Below are 22,900 nucleotides of genomic sequence, written 5' to 3' on the forward strand. Positions count from 1 at the left end.
GATTCTTTAGTTTTTACTTTGTTTCTATGGCCTCCTTTTTCTTCTCTTATTCTTCTTTGTCTTCTTTTCTGGGGTCAGCACGGTAGATCTCCTTTGCTGCCAATCACTGCTTTTTATGTGTGCCTCAATTTCCGTGGTGATTTCTGGGTCTTCGGGCAGGGGACTGCAGGCGCAAATGGCCGTGATATTCCTCCGCATCCTGAACCTCCGGTTTTAGCGCCATTGCCTGGATAGATTGCTGTTTATTGTTGGCGTTTACTATTCTGCCTGCCATTTTTTGCTGTTGGGAAATTGTTTGGCACCTGATCCTTCTATCCCTTATTATAAAATGAAAACCTTTTGTATCCTGGTCCCTATTTGGGCTGTTTAGTGGCCAAGAGTATGCTAGCATGGAGAATCTGCTCCCCGAGGTGCTGCCTGTGATTAAAATGTGCTTCTGTTACTCTGACTGCTTAGCGGCCAGCCCCGGGGGTTGTAGGCCCATACTTGTCTTTTGTTTGAAATGTCAATAAAGGTTTTTACAAAAAAAAAAAAAAAAAAAAAAAAAAAAAGAATTTAGCAATTGCAAAGACTATGTGGGGGTCGGTACTCGTTTTCAATATTCTATACGAGTGCAAGTGGCTCCTTATACCCAGATTTCTGCAAAGTGGAGCTAACCAGTATTTCCTTGGTCTATTGTAAGCTGGGCAAAAGAACAGAAGGTGAATTTCCTCCTCATCATGGATACAACACCCTGGACAAATTTTATCATCCCTCTTTGTCCATTTGTAGGTAAAAGTTTTGATAGGCAAAGTCCCTAACCTCCATTGAATGAACAATTTTCTTGATATAATGGGGAAGATAATGTCCATAAACCCTTCAAACTGATATGAATCCTTGGAATCCAAAATTCGATCAGTTAAAATACCTTTGTTGGGTGCAGAGACCAAGGAAGCAAGACTTTTCTCCTTGTGTATCCACACAAGACTTTCTTTATAAAGGCCAACCACGGGATTTTGTCACACTGGTTCAAATTCATTACATGGGTGAGCTCTTGCCTGTAGTGTACAAGCTCGCCAGTGGACCAAAGCCTGTGCCAAAATCTTAAAGGCATTAATTCCAGGTCCTCTCTTATAGAGGGTAAACCCATATCTAATCTTAGGGGGAAAAGGGGTGTGCCACGAGGAAGAGCAAGGAGACGCCTGAGGAAATTATTTTCTACGTTAACAATTTCTACCCCTGCTTTATACCCCCGTAGCTCTCCACCATAAGATGCGGCCGCTTTAGCTTGGGTTTTATACACTTCCACTGCCAAACTAATGGGTTTGTAAGTGGAAGTGTTTACAACCTTCAAAATTGCCCCAGATAATTGGGACAGCTTTAGCCGACTTCTTGCTATTTGGGGTTCCCATGATAAATTCTCTTGGAGAGTTACCCCCAAGTACTGGAAAGTTTTTACCCTCTCCAATCTTACAGAACTCAATGATGGATTAGGTCTAGTTTTGGATGATGGATTGAATATCATGAACTTGGTCTTCTCTGTGTTGATCTCTAGACCATATTGACTACAGGAAAGACCAAATCCATCTAAAATCCGTTGGATCCCCATCGGGGATTTTGAAAGCAGGAGGGTATCGTTCGCAAACATAATGGCTGGTACCCTCCTGCCTGCCAAGGATGGAGCGTCATTGTCCCCAATAGTGTCAAGATGGAATATGACATTATTGACATAGAGGCAAAACAGGGTTGGCGCCAAAACGCAACCCTGTCTTACCCCTCTAAGGACTGGGAACCTTGATGACAATGCTCCATCCCTCCCACACCTGACCTGAGCAAAGTTGTTATCGTGAAGCCTAATTATGGCATTTAATAGATGGATCGGAACGCCCAGCTCCTTTAGGACCTCCCATAATTTCTTACGGGGAACCAGGTCAAAGGCTGACCTCAGGTCCACGAACACCATGTACAGCCTCCCCCTCTCGATACTCACGGTTTTCCAGTAGAGGAGAACGAGACGGAAGATCTGGTCCATGGTGGACGTGTTTTTCCTGAAGCCAGCCTGAAGGGGGCTAAGGATTTCATTTTCCTCCATCCAATCTGAAAGGTGGTTCAGGAGGAGGCGAGAATAGATTTTTTGGGGAACATCTATGAGGCTGGTCGGCCTGTAGTTGGCCAGGAGAAGAGGAGAGCCCTTTTTAAAAATAGGTACTATCTCTGCCCCCAGCCAAGTACAGGGGATCTCCATGCCTCCCGCAATGGAATTAAAGAGCATGAGGAGGTAAGGGCCCCAGATCTCTGGATGGAGGCGGAAGAGATCACCAGGCAATCTATCGAGACCTGGGGCCTTCCCCCTCGCCAGACCCTCTATTGCACTGACCACCTCACCAAGGGTAAATTCCAGTCCAGCTACAGGAATAGATAAAACAGTGGAGGCTGCATCATTGGCAAATCCAAATTTTTCTTGATACAATTTGACAAAGTGGGCCTCCCAGACAGAAGCTGCAATGTTTGGCTCCACCGCAGCTTTTGGTTCTCCTGCGCCGGTATTTACCAAGGACCAGAATTTTCTCGGGTCCCTCGCTTCTAATGCTAGTGTGAGGTCCTGCCATCTATTCCAATCCCATTCCGATCGTGCTAATGCCATAGCTTTCCTATAGTTCCGCCTGAGCTCAATAACCTTGCCCTTGTCAGAACCTACTTTTATTGTATTTATTAGTTCTGACTTAATCTTTTTGCAAGAAGAGTTGTACCAGGTTGGGGTTCGAGTCTTTTTCTTTCGCAGAGGTACCACTGGATAGAAAACTTTGCCTAAAGCTCCCACTAAGTAATTAGTACGTATGAAAAGGAGGAGAGAGGGACCCCTAAGCCAAGGAGAGGGGCACCAGAAAACGAATTATAAATGATACAAATTTATTAAAAATTCATCGATAATCATAAATATCAAACAATACACATTGTCATGTAGCTAATTATGAGGCAATGACAGTGTCATATGATGCAATACACAAGAAAACCACCAAATCAAAGCTTCATCAATTGTGACCCTACTCAATCTCACTTCCGTTTATATATGTCACAAAAATGAACATAGGTTTCGTGTGGTTTCCTTTTTTAAGATGCCCTTAAAAAAGGAAACCACACGAAACCTATGTTCATTTTTGGTGGTTTTCTTTGTTTCAATAGGACTTTTATGTTCTTTCTTTTTCTGTTCCCAATTTTACATTTTGTGTTGTTTATCTCATTGCATTTGTAAATGTATTTTTTTTAAAAGTGACATTTGTTTATGAACATCTGATAATTACTTGTGTATTGCATCATATGACACTGTCATTGCCTCATAATTAGCTACATGACAATGTGTATTGTTTGATATTTATGATTATCAATGAATTTTTAATAAATTTGTATCATTTATAAATCTTTGTCTCCCTTTTGACCATTTTCCTGTTGTCCATTCTCATCCAACGAATGTAAGTGGCTTGTTGAGTGAAGTTTCTGTTGCCAAGGAGTCTATTCTTTTGTGACTGAGTAATTAGTACGTCCAATTCTTTTAGCTTGGGGAGTACTAGCTGATAAATTTTACTTGTAGTCTCTTCTGCGTTTGCCAGTTTCCCCCATTTGACCCTGCATCTATTAGAGCTGAGAACCAGATTCCCGAGGTCCTCACTGGGCTCGGCGGAGAGTGATCCACCAGCACGTATGGGATGCACCATATCCAGTAGAAGTGCGTTGTGATCACTGTCCGTTCTTGCAATTACTCTGAAGTCCTGGACCTTAGACCAAAGGCCGGTATCTACAAAAATATTATCCAACCAATTCATGGTCCTTCCTATTAAAGGTGCAAGATGAAGGGATATCAGAGGTGGTACGGCCGTTGCAGGCCCCTAGAGAAAAATTTAGTGTTAAGGACATGATTTGTACAGCGAGAGGGGACCAAGATTTAACATGGGGAGATTGACATGGCGGGACACCCCAGAAGTCATCTTCAGCCGTAAGGGCACCTTTCTTTAGACCTTCCAAGGGTTCAAAGTGGCAATTGAGATCACCACCCATCACTATCTTGTAGTCATTTGGAAGATGACCCAAAAAGAACGAAAGATCGTCTAGTGTAGGGGATTCCATGGCCACACTAACTGGGCGGGAATACACATTAATAATTGCCAGATTTAAAGCATTAGGCCACTTGAGTAGGACACACTGTATGTCCTGCGAGAGCGTTGGTACACTCTCGGCGTTACACCCAATGTGACTAGCTACCCAAACCGCCAAACCACCAGATTGCCTCCCTTTACCAGTCCAAATTGCATTAATATCAAACACTGCATATCCTGCTCTGCACAGCGGTTCCCTCGCCCAGGTCTCTTGAAAAAGGCAGATATCACTATTGCCTACTAGGGAGTCCCAATCATTTGTATATAATTTATTAGCAATGCCCGCCACATTCCAAGAAAGAACCTTTAAGGTTTCAACTGGAGGTTCTAATCCTAATCCCCCAGTTTTCTCCAGTACAGTGTCCAATGTTGGAGCTATGGGCACTTGCAATGGTATTTCCAAAATAGATGGAACAGTAGGGGCAACGATGGAAGCAGGCGGGACTATCAAAGTTAAATTATTATTATTATTACCCAGTGGACTCTGAAGTAAATTGGTTACTTGACCATGGGAGCTGGTAGATGTTAGATTCTCCCATCGGGGGGCATCAAATTCTCGAGCGATGATATCTGTCTCACCTCTCACGATCCCCTGTCCCTTATAAGGTCAATCGACCTGGTCGAGACAACTATATCTATTAGGGTGTGTATAGTTGCCGTAGTTAGTAAAAACATTGCGAGTGGGCCTGAATCTAGACCCATCGTCGACAGATCCCACCCTAGTCCAACCGTCGTCCCTACTCACGATCGAGTCACATGTGTTGGGATAAAAATGTGACAGATGGACCAATTCAATGGATGTGGCTCCTGTACTCCCAAACCAGTTACAGATGTAAGACACAACATACGGATTCTTAAAACTTACAATTATACAGTCCCCCATTCTTTTCTTAACGGTATATCCAACCCATGGAACCCTTCTGACCATAAGGATTTCTCCTCTGAGATTAGGTGGTAAAGGCCTATGGATGTTTAGCCAGCTAATAACCTTATTACGTAAGGAGTCATAGGGTTCCGCCACATTACCACGGAGCACAGGTACCCCCTTCAAGACCACAGTATAGACTGCCGCCTCCGGGGGCAGATTGACTATTTTTCGCCAGTTGTGGGGGCTAGCTTGCCGGAATGAGCAGTTTACTGCATCATTTGTTGGTTTCTCCTGGCCTGATGTAAGGGCCGGGGCAGCTAAATTCGACCTCCTGACTGTTACTATCGGGGTAGTTGCCTAGAAGGAGATACAGGGGCAGGTTTTGACAATGGGACTGGAATGATGTTTTCTAAGGAAATAGCTGTTGGGAGTGCAGGGGATAAAGTAACTGGATTAGTAGGTGTGTGAGAAGTCCCAGCAATAGTCCCATGAGCTCCATGCGGACTTGCTCTTTGGCCTACTACTAAGTCTAAAAGTCCCTTTCGCAAGTCCAGTAAACATATTTCCATATTAGCCAAGCGGTCTTCCAGGGGGGTAAGCATTTCCCTCAGTAGAGTGCGAAGACCTGGGAGAGTGAAATCCCCCACCCCTGCTGAAATATGTTGACTAGGGAGAATTTTTGCCGAAGTCTGGTGGGGCAAAGCCCTTGTTTTAAGAGAGAAATTTAGCCCTTTGTTAGCTAAACCCGGTTGGTTTCCCTCACCCCTAGAATTAGGCTTGGAAACCTTAGGTTTTCTACCCCCTGTCGTATAAGCCCTTTTTTTCCTTTTCAGAGTAGCTCCCTCCTTCTCTCCCTGTGGTAGCTGCATGGGCTCCCTGTCAGTAATTATATTCATATTAGAGACACCCCCTTCAGCATTAGTTTGGGGTAAGGGGACCTTACATGGTGGAAGGGGTAATATGCTGAGCTCTACAGTGGCAGAGATATCACAATCAGTAGAGGGAGTAACAGAGCAATTTGGGTCAGGTGAAACAGGCATGCCATTTATCCCCCCTGAGACTAATGGTGTACAATTAGGCGTCTGTTCAGGAGTAATGGCATGAGCAAGGGGTCCCAAAGAAGATCTCCTAACCCAATCGATTTCTTGCGAGATACGCCTTTCAAGGATAGTGATCTCATCAATGAGAAGGGACCCCGCTTTGGCAAAGTACGCGTCCAAAGTACCTGTTGTCCTCCCGGTTGCCAATGCGCTTTTGCTCCTCGTTTCTCGGGTCGTCATGGTCTCAAACACAGCTCCAAGAATAAGGTAGGGACTTTAGGCAAGGGATGTGGGCCCAAGCCCTAACTCGCCCGTTCTCGAACGGCCTCAAACGCCCGCTGTTTGCCCCGTGCTGGGTCCCACGCGCGTCCCGCTAGCGCGTGTGCACAGGGGGTATGAAATAGGAAGCAGATAAAGAGGAGGAGGAGCGGGCGGGAAGAGGCCCCAGCTGCAGCGGTGATGTTGTCGCTATGCAGGCTGGTCCTCGCAGTCCCGCCTGTAAGAAGGCCACTCAACACAAGCTCCCAGGGGACAGGCAGAGTCCGATGTTGCAGGATTAGTAGCCCAGGAATGTCCAGAAAACACCGTGGTCAAAGTAGCAGCGGCATGTGAATGTAACGGCAGGCTATCTCCTTATCCTACGCTGTCATGCTTCAGCAGCTATTAGAGGTGTTTCCGCGCTCCTCCTGCAGGGTAAGTTTCCACGTTCTCAAGAGGGGGGAATGCCGATGCTCCTGATCTCGATCTCAGTGAGGTGGCAATGCTCTCGATCCCAGTCAGGTGGAGATGCTCCAATGGCACCCTCGCTCAGTCCTCAGGGTTGAATCAGTTACAGTTCTCGTTGCTCCTGGTGATCTATGGGTTACAGCTGCTCACAGTTCATGGGCCTGTCTGACCCACATAGCACAACTATTCCTGGCAGCCTTTCCTGGTATATGAGCTTGCCGCACCACTGCCATGCAAGGCTTCTGCCCTACCACATGTCAGTTTTTACCACGGTGGCCGCTCCTTGCAGTTACACATACACTCAGTACATGTATTTAAAATGCACTGCTCTATCCCTGTACTGTACCCTTCCCAGGCACACATAAAGCCAGTGCTGCACAGCACTTAACAGCTAACTGATGTAGGTGAATGGTGAGTTAAGCATACAGCAGCAGAGCTTTAAAAGATGAATAAGCCAGCAGGCCTCACTCCAGTGATACAGTTTAAAAATAACCTGTTCCGTCCGACTGACCACTACACGGTATGCTGCCACTACTCCTTCATGCTGCTTAGCTGCTTGTGAAGGCAGTGACCTTCTACCACTATGGGGTAACGCTTTGGGCGCCCCTCCCAGTCCAACAAGACTGCAATGCATGAGACAGGCATAAGTCATGACCTACACGCATGATCTGTGTTTACTTATGACAACAAAAATCAGCATTAGGGATCCATAAATCAGTCCTGTTGGGCACTCGGGCAGGGCTAGCAGCCCGTTGACCATGCAGAGGATTTTTCCTTCCCATCAACCCCACAGGCTAGAGAACAGTCATATTTTGGACATCTGTCTGGTCCTGGTCAAAGCACCCACTGTCGGATGCCACTCAACATAGCAAGGATTGTGTAAGCAGGAGTATTTGTAGAGATGAATTTTTCAAGCCATTGGAACAGAAAAAAGGAGAAAAGAAGGTGTTAGTAGGTTTTGCAATACTTTGGAACTAGAGTAGCAAATCATTTGTCAATGATGTCTGCCTGTTGTGAGGTGTGTTTATGGTCTGAGCCATTTTTGACATCATATTCAGCTGTAGATGAGCTTCTACAAGGTCGCTCGGATGGTGGCAATCTTTCTGTTTGTTGGTGGCATCTGTGGTTGCGCACAACATCCAGTGGCTCTTAAGGAGGAAGGGGTCCACTGCTGCATTTCATCCCAGGAGGGCCAGCTGATTTGTCTCTAAACCCTCCTTTCCGCAACCTAGTCCCAAGCACTCTTCAGTATGTTTAATAAAAAAACTACTGGCAGACAGTTTACAAAGTTTTGTAGTTTTTACATGCCTACATAGCCTCCTATCAACAGCTTCTAAGGTAACCCATAAAGAGAAATGATGACTTGGAGGACTGTGAAACACAATCCCTGATTAGGGCCATGATAATTGACACCCCCATTGACATTCCATTTAACTGGAAGACTGCTTGGGAAAGCACAATATTAACTTCTATGGAATTCATGCAAACTCACATTTTAACATGCTACACTTCCAAACAGATGTTCTGCCTGCATGCTGGGCATCAAATTCCCTCTGCCAGTTGATCTTCAGAGAGTTTTAGAATGCGGGATTGCAATAAACGCACAACATATAGGCCACTTTCTGCATGCCTCCTAAGGCACCAGCAGGGTAGACAACACAGAAGAGTCCACTAACATTTGAAGGCCACAGTATAAGCATCTCTGCACACTATTCCTATGAAACTAACCCTAAAAATAATCACATTTCTTGTTGTTCACCCCAAGCTTTGGGATGGGACATAAAATTTGGCATTTTCGAGCCCATAGTATGATTATAAAAATGGATGGGAATGCTATGACCTGAATAAAGTTGAACATTTCCTTGACAGTCATTGAAATATCAAGCCCTCCATCCCTGCTCTCCAAGATGGGTCTCCTAACCATCAGCTTCACATCCACTATTCATAAGCATGAAATATCCTTCTTGGACATACTAGTGATGAATAACAACGGAACAATAACCACCAGAGTACCCACTAAATCTACTGACCGGAACAATTTATTGCACTATACCAGTTTCCATCAGCCTTCATTGAAGAAGCACCTACCATTCTCTCAGTTGTTACGCATCCGAAGAATAACATCTACAGAACAATTTTATTCAGAACACACAACCACAACAATAAAAAAAATTAAACAAAGAGGCTACCCAGATGATATCTTAAATATTGCTAAAGATCGAGTTAAAATTTTGGAACGCAAAAAATTACTAGCACACAAACAAAAAAATGAAGAACAAAGACAGGTACTTGTCTCTAAATTGTCTACAAGAAGCTACAAAATCAAAAAAGTCATATTGAAACACGGGCCACTATTAACAACTGAAGATGATTTTCAAGGGATTTTTTCCCAGCAACCAAGATTTGCTTACGCACGTACAAGAAAGTACAAGGAATTATTACAAGATAAACAAGAAATTACTACAACGAAACATCGAGGAACATTACCATGTCACAATCGCGGCAATTGCAACGCCATAATCAAGGGAAATCAAATATTGCACCCAACAAAGGGAACTCCCATCAAATTGAAGGTAACGGGTACCTGTGACAGCAGCAATCTTATATATTTATTGAAATGTCCATGCCGACAAGCATATGTGGGAAAAACACAAAGGAAAATTAAAACATGTCTCATAGAACATAAGAGCAATATACGTTTAAAGAACACAAAATCCACAGTGGCAACCCACTTCAATTTACACAACCATAACCCCGGTCAACTTTGCTTCTACATATTGGAAAATGTCCCACTCCTCCCAGGCAGGGACAATTCTCAACACTTATTGAGAAGAGAGACATTTTGGATAAACTATCTAAACACACTACATCCTAAAGGGTTAAATGAACGTTTGGAACTCAGTTGTTTCTTATAGGTTTCGTTATGAAAACGGCAAACATGCATGCACACCAGCGTGCATGGAGAATTGAACGATCTGAATTTATTACAACACGTTGGACATATATAATTAGTATGAACTTTCGATTTTTGTGTAAAGTCCACATCGATTGTTTAAACTTAACCTTGATTGTTTTTTAAATAAAAGAATGTTAATCTATGACAACAGGAATGCACTAAATTACTCCAGTCATATGACACATTGGATATTGTTTATAAAATGCTTTGTGTGACACTGTGTAATACATCATAGCACCATGAGTTCAGTTTATCAACAAAATGTGCAATATTAAGGAGAGCCATAACACGATGATATGTCATCTGTATCAAATAGTCATTATACACAACATCGACTTTGATTACCAGCATAGATGTAGTCGCATTTGTCTTTATTGCAAAAGGCTACCAGCACTTCACATGATAACATGGAAACATACACCACGTTTCTACCCTCATTCTACCCGTGTTTATCAGGTCCCATTTTATCCATTGGAGCTATTTTCTATTTATCATTCATGTTTTTGTTTACAAGCACCAATCCACACTCGGGTAATTCATATGAGTCTTGTAGTTTCTTTTTTGTTTAACTTTATTGACATCCTCGATCTCTACATCGCGATTCATTTAGTCGTGAGGGACCATTGTCCTAAATATCTATCATAAAGATTAAATCTGCAGAATTTCAAAACCAGATATTAAAAAGACTAATTTTGTTGATTTTATAATTTATATATCATCTGTTCACTTATAGTGTATTATCGTTGACTTCTATAGTCTTTTTATACTGTCAGTCATGACCACATGACTCGCACTTCCGTCTTTTTAAACTACACACTGCTTGATCTATTTTGATTCCGAACAGCCGAAAGGACACCAGCGTACGAATTCTATAACGGTGAGCATAAGCACAAGAGCTGCTTAAAATAATTTTTTTATTTGGGCACACAGTAAATTTATAGATTTTGATGTTACGCTCATTTTCAGGTTTCAACAATTCGACCGGCTTAATCGTAAGTTGGGTTTAATTTATGTTCACCGCGTACATCATCGGTTGAAATGGACACGTATCCCCATTTCACTTTTATCGCTCTTTTTCATTCACAGACACTCGTTCACACGAATGGAACGTAAAATGAACCAGTGAGTTACTTTATTTCTTCGTCTGTGCGGCATTCCAAAAGCGCATCTCGTGTACCTACTGGGCTATTCACCCTCACCATTTAATCACTATTTCTGCACTCCGTACACAAACGGAACGGAATGATCATTAGTATAAACACTGGCCATACGCACTGATATTCATGTGTTCTATCACCGATACACGCTATCAATCCACTCTGTAGTGGTATACTTTGTAGTGAGCACCAGGAATACATTTATGACACTCAGTAAACTGGTCAACATGAGGTTTCACCTTTATAGATCTTTCACCTGAGCTCATAGGAGGTTTAAAGTGTTTCAGCATGTAAAGCTGTCACCAAGGTTACCACCTATTTATGAACATGAATTACAATCGTTTATCCTGTATCCTTATGAATTTTTATTGTTTGTTTTCAGATATTAAGTCCCCTGACGAAGGGTTAAGTCCGAAATGCATTGGGCAGAAATGAATGAAACATTGTACAAGCCAATCATACGATGATAAAAATAGTACTGAACTGAATTAAAAATAAAATATAACCTTATGAAGAATGCACGGAAATTTTCATTGAAATTCATTTAAGGAGTGCCTGTTGGCGACGCTGCTCTTGCGAGAGATAGCGCTTGTCCAATAATTCTCCTAACCAGCAATATACTCTCAGGAATAATTCTGCTGACAAGTCCACCCACTGGCACAAAATAGGGTGAACTGGCTCAGGCACTTAAAATCCCTGCAAAGAACAGAGACAAATTAAACTCTCCCATAACGGATAAGACCCCTGGTTTAATTATCATATCACAAAAGCAGGACTCAACATTAAGTCATCCTCATAGAGATGCTTTAATGCTTTCCTTCTCATTACAGGAACAAGATACTTGGGTAGAAGAGGAGCTCATTGTTTGCCTTTAGGTAAAGTCAGAGCAGATAACATTAATTGACAGTTAGTTGTGATTACAACCTGATTAGTCCCATCTCCGGGGACTTGGTGGGAAAATTGCTTGATGAAACCAAACGTATTAAATTGTGTGTTTCAGAATAGTTGTCCTGTCCTTACTTTGCCAAGAGAAGACCTTTCCTTAACTCATGAATGCTTTTGCTCTCCTTTTTCTTTTTAAAAATATGTTTATTTAGTTCTAATGCAATACGAACCAGGGTCAATCCAAAAACCCCCTCCCTCTCCCACACCAAACTGGTGGCACATTCATTACCAGTCTGCTTAAATCTCTCGAACTTTGTTGGGTGGTATAGTTTGTTGGTGCTAGGCCCATTCATCTCACATCCCCGTATGCCTCATAAATCCTTCTTCTCACCACTCTGCCGCCTATCCATCCCATGACCGATTCTGTTCCAGTTCCCTCCATGGGGCCCAAACTTTGGCAAATTTGCCGGGGCATCCCTGCACTACATATATCTGTTCTTCCACTTTCATGCACCAACCGGTATTGGCCTCGCATTGGCCCTACTGTGCACCCCTATTTCTGTATATCTTGTCTCGCTACCATTAGTGCAACTTTTCAGAACAAGAGTGAAAACCTATCAAATGTTTAGTCCCCTCAGATACCAAGCAGCACCACCCGGGGGTTCAGATCCAGTGGACCCTCCAAGGGTTGGGACACCCCTTTGCTGGACCCCATACCAAAATAGACAGATCAGATTGCAGCCCCACAATGCTTGCATGAGTGTACCCTTTTGTGTGCACCAGTTCAGGCAATCGTCTGTTGCCATCTTGCACATGGCAAACTGCTATGGTGAAATATGCGCTGCGTTGAATCTTAAGATGGATGAGCCTTAACCCTGCAGGGTATCTCGATACAGTCATTATCCTCCAATTTGCCCAGGTCCCCCTCCCATTTCTCTCGCAACGTCAACAGGGGAGTGCTGTTGGCCAGTAGTGAATTGTAGATCACTGAGATATCATGCCTGTGGAGTTTCATCCGTTATCTCATCCTGCCTAATTTGGACATATTTCACGTATTGGCTCCCTGTGAACTCGTACTGCATCTTGAGTAATTCAAATGCACCTTTCCCTGGCCCATCCATATGTCTACCAGTTTGGAGATCCCCAACAAATCACACTTTCTGTGTCCTTCCACCATCTGAAGGAGATACACAATTGCAGTTCCCTCAGTGAAGTGTCTGGTGTCAGTATCCCCTGCCATCCCATCAGCTTGTAGGCCCCTTTCCAAGCCCTGATCACCAATGCCATCGGAGTCGGTAGACCCTTTAGTCTCATCCACTCATACATCCACCTGACAAACTCCTGTTGGTCACTGCCCTCCTGTCTGTCAGGAGTGAGTGTTCCTTTTGGTCCACGTATGACCAGTCATTAGGCAGTACCCATTTGGCCGCCCAGTAATAGAGGTGTAGTTTTAGCAGTGCCAGGCCTCCATCCCTGAGTTTTCTTGTTAGTTTCCCTATCGCTATTTGAGGGGTACCCCCTTCCCACAGCAGCAGTCGGGTCTCAGATTCCTGCAATGGAAAAACCTCTCAGGAACTTAAGGGAGTTCTGCAGTGTATATAAGAACTTTGGCACATATATCATTATTTGGAGGGCAGCCTGGCCATCAGCGGGAGGGTCTGCTGGAGCCAATGACCGACATCCCTCCTGTATTCCTCCAGGAACCGGCCTTGTTTTTTGCTCAAAGAACTGATGGTGGTCCCTAGTAATGTAGATTCCAAGTACTGGAATCCCCTCTCCTCTCTTAGGGTGGGACTATGCCAAATAGGCCTGGGCTTCGACAACATGAACGGGTACAAGGAAGACTTGGCCCAGTTAATGCGGAGACTAGAGTATCTGCCGAGCAATGTGAAGATCTTTAATATCCTGTCTATGGAATACTCGGGCTGTGCTAGGGTACAGCAGGACATTGTCTGCATATAACGAAACTGTATCCTCCCATTCGTGATCCCAACTAAGTCCCTGGATGAAGGCTTCCTTCCAGATCCAGCTGGCTACTGGCTCCATTGCTAATCCAAAGATAAGGGGGAACAGCGGGCACACTTTTCTGGTACCCTTTCTAGGGGGAATACCTCTGACATTGTTCCATTCACCGCAACTCGAACTGTGGAGCATGTGTATAGGAGTCTGACCCATGCTCAGAAAGAGGGCCCGAAGCCCATCCACTCCAGTAGTGTGCTCGGGTACTGCCACTCTACTGTGTGAAATGCTTTTTCAGCATCCAGCACCAGGAGGGCTGCCAGCTCTCTCAGATTGCTTTCCCTGCGCAGGCATCCAAACCATCTCCTAAGATTGTGCCTGGTGGACCTGTGTGGCATGAAACCCGAATGATCCAAAGCAATGGAGTTGTGGGTAACCTGCATCAGTTACAAGGAGCACAACTCTGGCGGTTTTCCTTGTTTATGGGTTAGGACTATCAGTGCCTGCCGGAAGTCTCTCAGCAGCTCCCCCTGTTGCCTGAACTCAGAGTATGGCTTTGATAGGCTCCACTACCTGGCCCTTTATGCATTTGAAAAATTCGGGTGGGGGGACCCATTTGGGCCTGGCATTTTCCCACTCATTAGTAGGGTTAGTGCCTCCGATATCTCTCCTTCCTGTATCTCACTTTCTAGAGGTTTAGCGCTTCTCCCCCGGTGTTGTTCTAGGTATGCCCCTCAAAAAACTTTTCATATCTTTGTTCCTTGCAGATAATTTGCAAATGCATGTGCGATCTTGGCCTCTGTGGCCACTTCACGTCCATCTGGCATGCGTATTCTCTGTACCCATCTCTTGCCATCCTTTCTCCTTGCCAGCCAGGCCAGCAGTTTCACAGTTTTATTGACCACCTTGTATAATCTATATTGTTTGGTCCTTTAAGGAGTTCTGGCCCCTTGGAGCATTACTCGTTGGTTTTCTATGCTCAGAGTCACTATTCGGAAAACCAGGGTTGTGTTGGGATATGCCACATATTGTGCCTCCCTGGCTAGTAGCCAGTCCTCAATGTCACTTCCCTTCTGTTCCAGTTCCTTTTTCATCCCAGCCACATGGGCTATCATCTGGCCCCTCACCACCGACTTAAATGCCTCCCAAATTGTCACCTCAGACATTACTGGGCGCCTGTTCTCAAGGAAATAAGCTCTTGTGGCTTCCTGGGTGAATTGTCTCATCTTCCAGTCTGGTAACACCCAGGGGTCCAGTCTCCAAAGCCAGGGCAATGTAGGAGGTGGGTAGCACCAACTACATTGAGAGTTGGGAGTGGGCTGATAACCCCCTCAGTAGTTTGTATGGGGTGTGGCATCTATGCAGAAGGGCAGCCGGGACCAAGAAGCAATCAAGTCTAGATTGGGATATAGTAATGTCGCTCTCCCTGTTGGATTGCCCTGCAAGGGTCCAACAGACCCAGGTCAGTCAGAAACGTGTGTAACCTAGTGTCAGTCCTGGGGGGCCCAACCCCCCGGTCACCCTAACAAGGTCGCCCTGCTGGGCCAGGTTGAAGTCCCCCCCATAACAAGTGGCGTGTCCGGCACCATCATTATCCATTCCCTTTTGGCCTCCAGTTCCACCGACTGTAGACCCGGGAGCAGGTACACAATTCTGCCCCTTGCCATGTACTTCTTACCATCCCCCACCAGCCCTGAGTGACCACCCATGTTTTGGACACCTGGAATGCCTGGGATTTACGGGCTAGTATACATGATCCCTGGGACCCTCTAGAGAAGCCTTTGTATACAAGCACTGAGTATTTGCCCCTCCAAAAGAAACCACACTTATTTCCCATCGAGTGGGTCTCCTGCGAGAGAATGAGATCACTGGTCTTGCGAATGATACATTTCAGAACTATTCCTCTCTTTACTTTATTACCTAGTCCGTTCACTATTCAGGATATAATGGTCAGTGACATTTCAGGTCTTATGCAATTTCTGGCATAAGTGTTGAGATCGATAAAAACAATAGCACTGTACATCCTTATGTATACACGCATGGAAGTGGCAGTACCAATAAATGCAATATTGATGAACGCTGTAATCTATGAGTGCACAATGATGCCAATACCAGTAAATACATTACCAAATTAAATCAAATGTCGATGTACACCGTAACTTATGCATTGCATAATGACATCAATCTCACTGAATGCAATTTTGATGTACGATGTAACAACCCCCAATGAGACCCCCGTAGCATGAGCCCAGCTGGACACATATGTTAGCGCCAGGATGCCTGATGGGTGACAGTGCACTCTATAAATGTCGAAATAAATAAACAACTGTACATATAATAATGAGAATACCAGTAAATATGATATCAGTGACCACCATGCTACACATGCACGCACTCACAAACTTGTATCATTGCTGTCGGATTCATCTGAGATGACATCGCTATCAATTCCTAGTCAGAGATACTTGGTTAGACAGATGCTGTGACCCAAACCCGAGCCTACCAATTGACAGGTCACTTAACCCAAAGATAAACACGCACCCTGGAAAAACCTGATCGATCCCACAGATAGGTAGTCATACCTCAAACAGGACCGAGGAGCTTGGTCCCAATAAAACACATTTGGCCAATACACACGTTCCCAAAATACCACAAAGTTAGATGCCACATGTAGGTAGGAACACTCAGCGATTCATGACTTGACATGTACACCGCACGGGGTAATCACGCACTCACTACATAGGACATCTGCACACGCAAACACTGGCCCACGCTGGCTCTCCACCAGGAATGTGAGCCCTCTGTGCCCCCCTTATCAGATGGTTGTACTTGTTGTTTATGACTCTGAATATGATACTTTTCAAAGAATGCCAAAGTGTTTTATTGTACCCACAAAATGTAGAAATGTGCTGCCAAAACTTCTATACTCCAAGACAATCTTCAGATGCACCTCTGTCGATACTCTCCCAGCCGCTGCATTTAATTAAACCAACTTGTTCCTGTTTTTCCAAAGGCCTCGTCTTTTCATTTATTTAAGGTAAATACATATTTGAGCAACATTTTTGCAATCCACATAGGAGAGATTGTTTTATTGAGCCCGACTGCTGTTGAAGGAAGGACCCCTGCACGAACGTATTCACAACTGCGCAGCGAGATCGTTAAGAAGACGCCATAATTGATTAGAAGTTTTGCTGAATTCATGGGGTGGAGGTCCGTTCGGAGACAGCCGTCACACAGTAAGAAACATCTTATCCATAGTCCCAGTATGTGGAGTATGACAAACTAGGACAATCGCGTAGATCACTTTTGCTTTTCCCCTAGTCAGCACACAAGAGAATGCGAAGATAGCAACAGTTTTTTTTCCGCTTGAACCGTTGAGCGTGACACAACCGGTAAACCCCTGGCACTGGGTGTGTTATATAGGGTCACTTATTTATTATGCTTGAACTGTTGAGCGATTCACAACAGGTAGACCCCCTGCCCTTGGTGGGTTATATAGGGTCACCACCTGAATCTTATTTTTTAGATTAAGGTCGTTATCTTAGGGACTGTCAGTTTCTTAACACTGACAGTCCTTGAAAGAAGTGAAGGGTGGACTTTTTAGCTTGGACCGCTGGGCCTCAGGCAGTCGGTACGCACAACCCCTGGGTGTGACATTGAGTGTAATGTGGACGTGAGGGAAAAATTCGGACCTTGGTGAATAAGGTATACCTTGTGTCGGGACACAGAGGGCAGATAGTCGTCAGCTGTCCCTTTTTTCAACGCACAAATTATTGCTATTTTTGTCCGGTGAGCAGATATTGACTGACTATTGAGCTCCCTTAGCTCCGTGTGTTACACGGCAGAGCACCCCTCTCCTCTGGGTGTAAGCGCTGGGAAAGGACTAAGGCTTTTGGAACAAAGTAGCCATTTATTCTGTCAAATCTTTTCTCTCTGAGCCTCTTTTAGATTTTTCCATTTTATGCATTATTGATGTTGTGGTGCTGCCACATTTTGCTAATTGTTCTTCATGTTTAAATGTTGTCATGTCAGTATGTTTATGCATTTCATGAAGTAAAAACTATTTTTAACATAAATCATAATTCCATATTTGCTATTTTACTGCTAAAAGTCAACTCTTATTGTTCTTAGCTAACCATTACACTTTTGTTACAGGTTGTTATTATTTCATTGCATTTATCATTTAAAATTGTTAAACGTCTTTTGATGCTTCAGTTTTTTTGAGCTTGTAACTAGTAGATTATTTCTGGTACAACCCTGTGTACACAGTTTAACCCCCACAATGAGGGTTGAATTTGTAATCATTTAAAATCTAGAGACAATCAAAAGCTTGTATATTCTTTAAAACAAGTTCCCTTACCCATCATGGAGACAGCACTCAACCATATGAAAGCTAGGTTACCCACGCAGGCCCTGACATTAGGAAAACATTGCCGCTAGTGGCAGCCCATACCAAAGCATACTTATTCCCCTGGCCTGAAGGGGGAACATTCGATACCAACAACATAGAATGCACAAAAACACAGCTGATAAACAGGTCAGAAGAGGGCTAAACGAGAAGCCCTACTTGAATTATGGGACAATGGCAGGATGACCCCCACTTGCAGCCCACACGACCCCAGAGCTAGGATCTGGGAAACAGGCTCTAGCTCCTCGGGGTCCAATAGCGAGAGCGAAAGTGCAGAGTGGGACCCGCCAACCTGGGGGGAAAGAAGAGGGTACATGCTAGAGACCACCCAGGCACTCAAAACCGTTCTAGCCCCATTGTCAGGCCCGGGCTGCCCTGAGGAGGGCCCTGTAGTCACAATGCTAATAGGCGAAACAGAATACCACTTTCTAGTGGATACAGGGGTGGCAAGGTAATGGTTGCAGGAAGAAACATGCCCCATATCAAACACTACTGTCAAAATACAGGTAATCCCAGGTTCTATGGTAGAGGTCTCCCTCACAGAGCCACTCAAGTTGGGAATAGGGGAATATAGTTGAGCTCCCTTTAAGGAGACAGTCCTGGGTTATACAGGAAGCCTCTTAGAGCTATCGGGTTAGCTCGGCAGTAGCCAGGCCGCGCACGCCACCTCTTGGTGGGAGTGGCCAACAGGCCAGCATGCAAAGTGCAAAAGGATCAGGAAACGCAGAGCCACAACATACACATGTCCACTGAGTCCCACGAGACTAGGTGTGGAGCCGGCCCAAGGCACTTAGGACAATGGGAGTAGTAACCAGACCGCGCATGCTCCCAGGGTTGCCCAGATTGGCCTCTGGCACCACCCGACCCTTCCCCAAGTGGGGTAGTGTCACAGACAAGGTGGCCCATATTGAGTATTGTGTCCCCCCCATTGAAGGACCCCTACCTGCTATCAAATGCGGCATCCCAGCAAGTGACCCCTGGAAGAAGTATGGCACACCCAAATCGCAAGGCTACACCCCAAGGAGTTCCAGGGCCCAAAGCAGGCAGGCTACAAACTGCACTCCCCACATAGTGGTCCCCTCGGGGTGACCAAGCTGCAGGTGAGATCACCCTCCAAAAGACCTCGGCGACCACTAGCTTGCAAATGGTGCCTGCCTGCACCAGAGGACAACAAGGCCAGCAGCCCCCAGGTCCCAGAGAATGTCTCTATTTCTACCGGAAAAACCACAGGACCAACTATTGTTGCCTAAAAGCATACCACAAACAAAAAGGTATAATCCCAGGACCGCTCACAAAGAATAGCCATCCTCAAAATCAAGCCCAGAGCAACTTCACTGCAGCTTCCAATCAGCCCCAGGGAAATCAGGCAACCGATGCTCAGCCACAGCAGGGACCAGATGGTTGGCTGACCGCATGGCAAAAGACACCACAGACAGCGCCCAGCCCAGCAAGGGCCAGGGCCACAGCAATGGCAGGGATGGGTACCGGTTTGGGGAGGCAATACCTTTACACAATCACAAAATGCAAACACACAGTAGCACAAGATCACCCCCACAGGATGTCTCCCAGTCACACCAGATGCATTCTCTTACCTTCATCCCCAACAGTTGTGCAGGCCACCGAATGCTGAGTCGATCGGTAGACCAGGCCGGAATTGATCATCCAGGTTCCCATGGGGTTCTAGGCCACTGTTGGACCCCCAGGACAGGGCTAGCTTACCGCGCCCGGGGGAGGACAGTCTGACTATGAAGCAGGGCGGCCCCCAGTTGGTGCATAAAAGCAGGCACCCAAGACCGCTAACCCAAGTCCAACTTTGGGAAAGCTACATATGTCTCACCAACTTCAGGGTTTACCACCAAATGGAGGCCCTCCTTTAGTTCCAAAACGAGGCAAATGCTTTGGTGGTGTCCTCAAAACTCCAAAGAAATGCAATCACAAAACCTCAATCTGTAGTAGAAAATCCATTGAGTCGATTAACACCACCTTCATGGGGAAGAGCACGACGAGTGTCCTCGGCACACCTGACACTTGTCAGAAAAATGAAGAGAACAATGAGAGAGCTAGGGAGGTAGGGGTGCGTCCATATCCCCTGTAGTATAAATAAGTTTTATCAAAACTGGATGGACCCAAAAGGTGTTGGTACGATCACTGACAAGCAGTGCTTGGGAACCCACCAGGTGAGTAAAAGGCCCCTCACACACCAACCTAGTTGGTGTCATGCTTCATCATAGGGGCCCCAACCGGGTGGCCGAGCGCCTCCCGGTTGTGCTGCGACGCCTGACTACAGCGGAGCTGGTGTGGTGTAATAGTGTGATGTGGTGGAAGTTTAAAAATACCTCTGAGAATCCTTGCCGAGGGAAGTTTATTAATGGCGGCTCAGGATATATTAAAATTAAGATTATGTGATGCAACTACGAAAGAGTTTAATTTCTAATAGTTGACTATGTGGTTGGTCTACATGTTTCAGCCCACGTCAGGGTGTAAGGGGCTTTCTTCAGGACCAGGAAGTGCAGTGAGTGGCAAAGTGGAGCCACATGAATAGTGAAAAAATTAAAAAGGTAATTTACCTACACACTCACTAAGGTGTGTGGAAACGGTATCGGCTCAGTGGCAGACACCGCAGCGAAAAAAGACCTGTGGGAAAAAAGAACACAACACACAGACACATATAGCAAATGATGCTAAGAATCGCAACAATTATAAAATGCAATCTTTTACTGGCTGTGAGGAAATCAATACTTGCAGACGGTCGTACCTGTGTCAAAATACACTCTGTGACATGCTGCTAATGTCTGATGCTGATCGATGTCAAGTGATAGAACGGGCGTGATACGCCCTGTGTAAACTATCAGTGAGGCCAGCAAAGAGCGTGTGGGCTGTCCTCGTGGGGTGCCTGGTTGGTGCAGCAGGCAACTAATAGAGGTGATTCCGTGTAGCCACTGACTGGAATGGTCGGGCTCGATCGCAAAAAGTACCCAGTGAACGCTAGTGCGATTAGCATGCCGGATGGCTGTACGTGTCCCTAACTGAGTGCTGGGTACTATGGCGGGGGGGTGTGCCCCTGGGTGGCGCGCTATAATAGAGAATAAAGGGATAAAAGAAATTACACTATGGCTGATTTTGATCGCTGATCAGGAAAGGGAGGAGTGCGCTACTCGGAACACAGATTCTGTGAAAGGACGAGAAAATATCAGGCATGAGCACCGGGAAGTAAATGGCCGGAAAATCCAGCAAATAGAAGCGCGCGTCACCTTACTTGGTCAGGAAGCAGCACCCGCTTGGCACCTACTGTGGTATCCCGGATCCTGGATGGTATGGAGTCCAAGTTTGTGGAGGAATATAAGGAGACTGAGGCCATTGGGTACGTGCCATTGGGTACGTGCTGAAGGACCAGTGATCGCGGGTGTGACTACCTATAACACAGTGACGCATAAGGTTGCCCAAATCATCAAAAGGAACTGGAGAATACTCAACACGGGCAAACTCAACTGGGAACCTCCCCTCTTATCTAACAAAAGAGCCCGCACCATTAAAGACACTGTCGTATCCACAAGACCGCCATACCTTCCCAGACCCATCAACACGGTCCTCAACGCCTGGGGTCTTCCTAACATCAAAGGACACTTCCCATGTGGCAACTGCAGTGTCTGCCACATCACTGAGACGACCAAATGCCTGAATCTCGAACCCGGTAAAACATGGGAACTTCGCAAACACACGAACTGTAACACTGATAATGTTGTGTAACGAATAACGTGCCCATGTAACCTCATCTATATTGGCATGACCACCCGCAAGGTGAAAACCAGAATTTGCGAACATCGCAGCACAATACGCTGCAAGAAAAACATCACGAAAATGACGAACTATTTTTTAGAGAAAGGCCATACCACTAACGACATGAGATGGGTCGTTCTGGAGGCCCTAGATAACAACCTACCTAACATTCAGAGCCGCCTTTTGGAACAGGAACAAAGATGGATATATCGTCTTTCTAGCCATACCATTGGCTTAAACGACAATATCTCCTGGAACAGTCTGAGGAGACCCTAATTGCGTGCCCCCTTTCTCTGGCCAGACCCACTGAGTCTAAGCACATGTATCCCTGCCTGACACCATCTATAACATTATATTCTCCGAAGTGGCTGCTTTTTCGCTCATAGATATCACAGACACTGCCGATACCAGTCCGCTGTCAACACCTTCGCCCCAGCACCTTAACCAGCTCCCTATGAGCTCGTTACATTCCTATACAGCAATCCCGGTCCTTCTGCGCACGCGCGCCCGAGCAGCATCATGCACGCATGCGTGCCTCAGTCACCTCCATCACGCATTCGCGTGTAACCAGCATGTCTTCCCGGCACATGCGCAGACTGCTCTGCCCCACCCGCGATCACTGGTCCTTCAGCACGTACCCAATGGCCTCAGTCTCCTTATATTCCTCCACAAACTTGGACTCCATACCATCCAGGATCCGGGAGACCACAGTAGGTGCCAAGCGGGTGCTGCTTCCTGACCAAGTAAGGTGACGCGCGCTTCTATTTGCTGGATTTTCCGGCCATTTACTTCCCGGTGCTCATGCCTGATATTTTCTCGTCCTTTCACAGAATCTGTGTTCCGAGGAGCGCACTCCTCCCTTTCCTGATCAGCGATCAAAATCAGCCATAGTGTAATTTCTTTTATCCCTTTATTCTCTATTATAGCGCGCCACCCAGGGGCACACCCCCCCGCCATAGTACCCAGCACTCAGTTAGGGACACGTACAGCCATC

General features: G+C 45.6%; 1 protein-coding gene across 1 annotated transcript in view; it reads right to left on the bottom strand.

Moving 5' to 3' along the window:
- The window catches only part of NECAB1 (N-terminal EF-hand calcium binding protein 1), a 1,647,431-nt gene that overhangs the window by 126,567 nt on the left and 1,497,964 nt on the right, over positions 1-22,900 (bottom strand). The window lies entirely within an intron of this gene.

Source organism: Triturus cristatus, chromosome 5_1 (assembly GCF_964204655.1).
Source record: "Triturus cristatus chromosome 5_1, aTriCri1.1, whole genome shotgun sequence".
NCBI classification, from domain to species: Eukaryota; Metazoa; Chordata; class Amphibia; order Caudata; family Salamandridae; genus Triturus; species Triturus cristatus.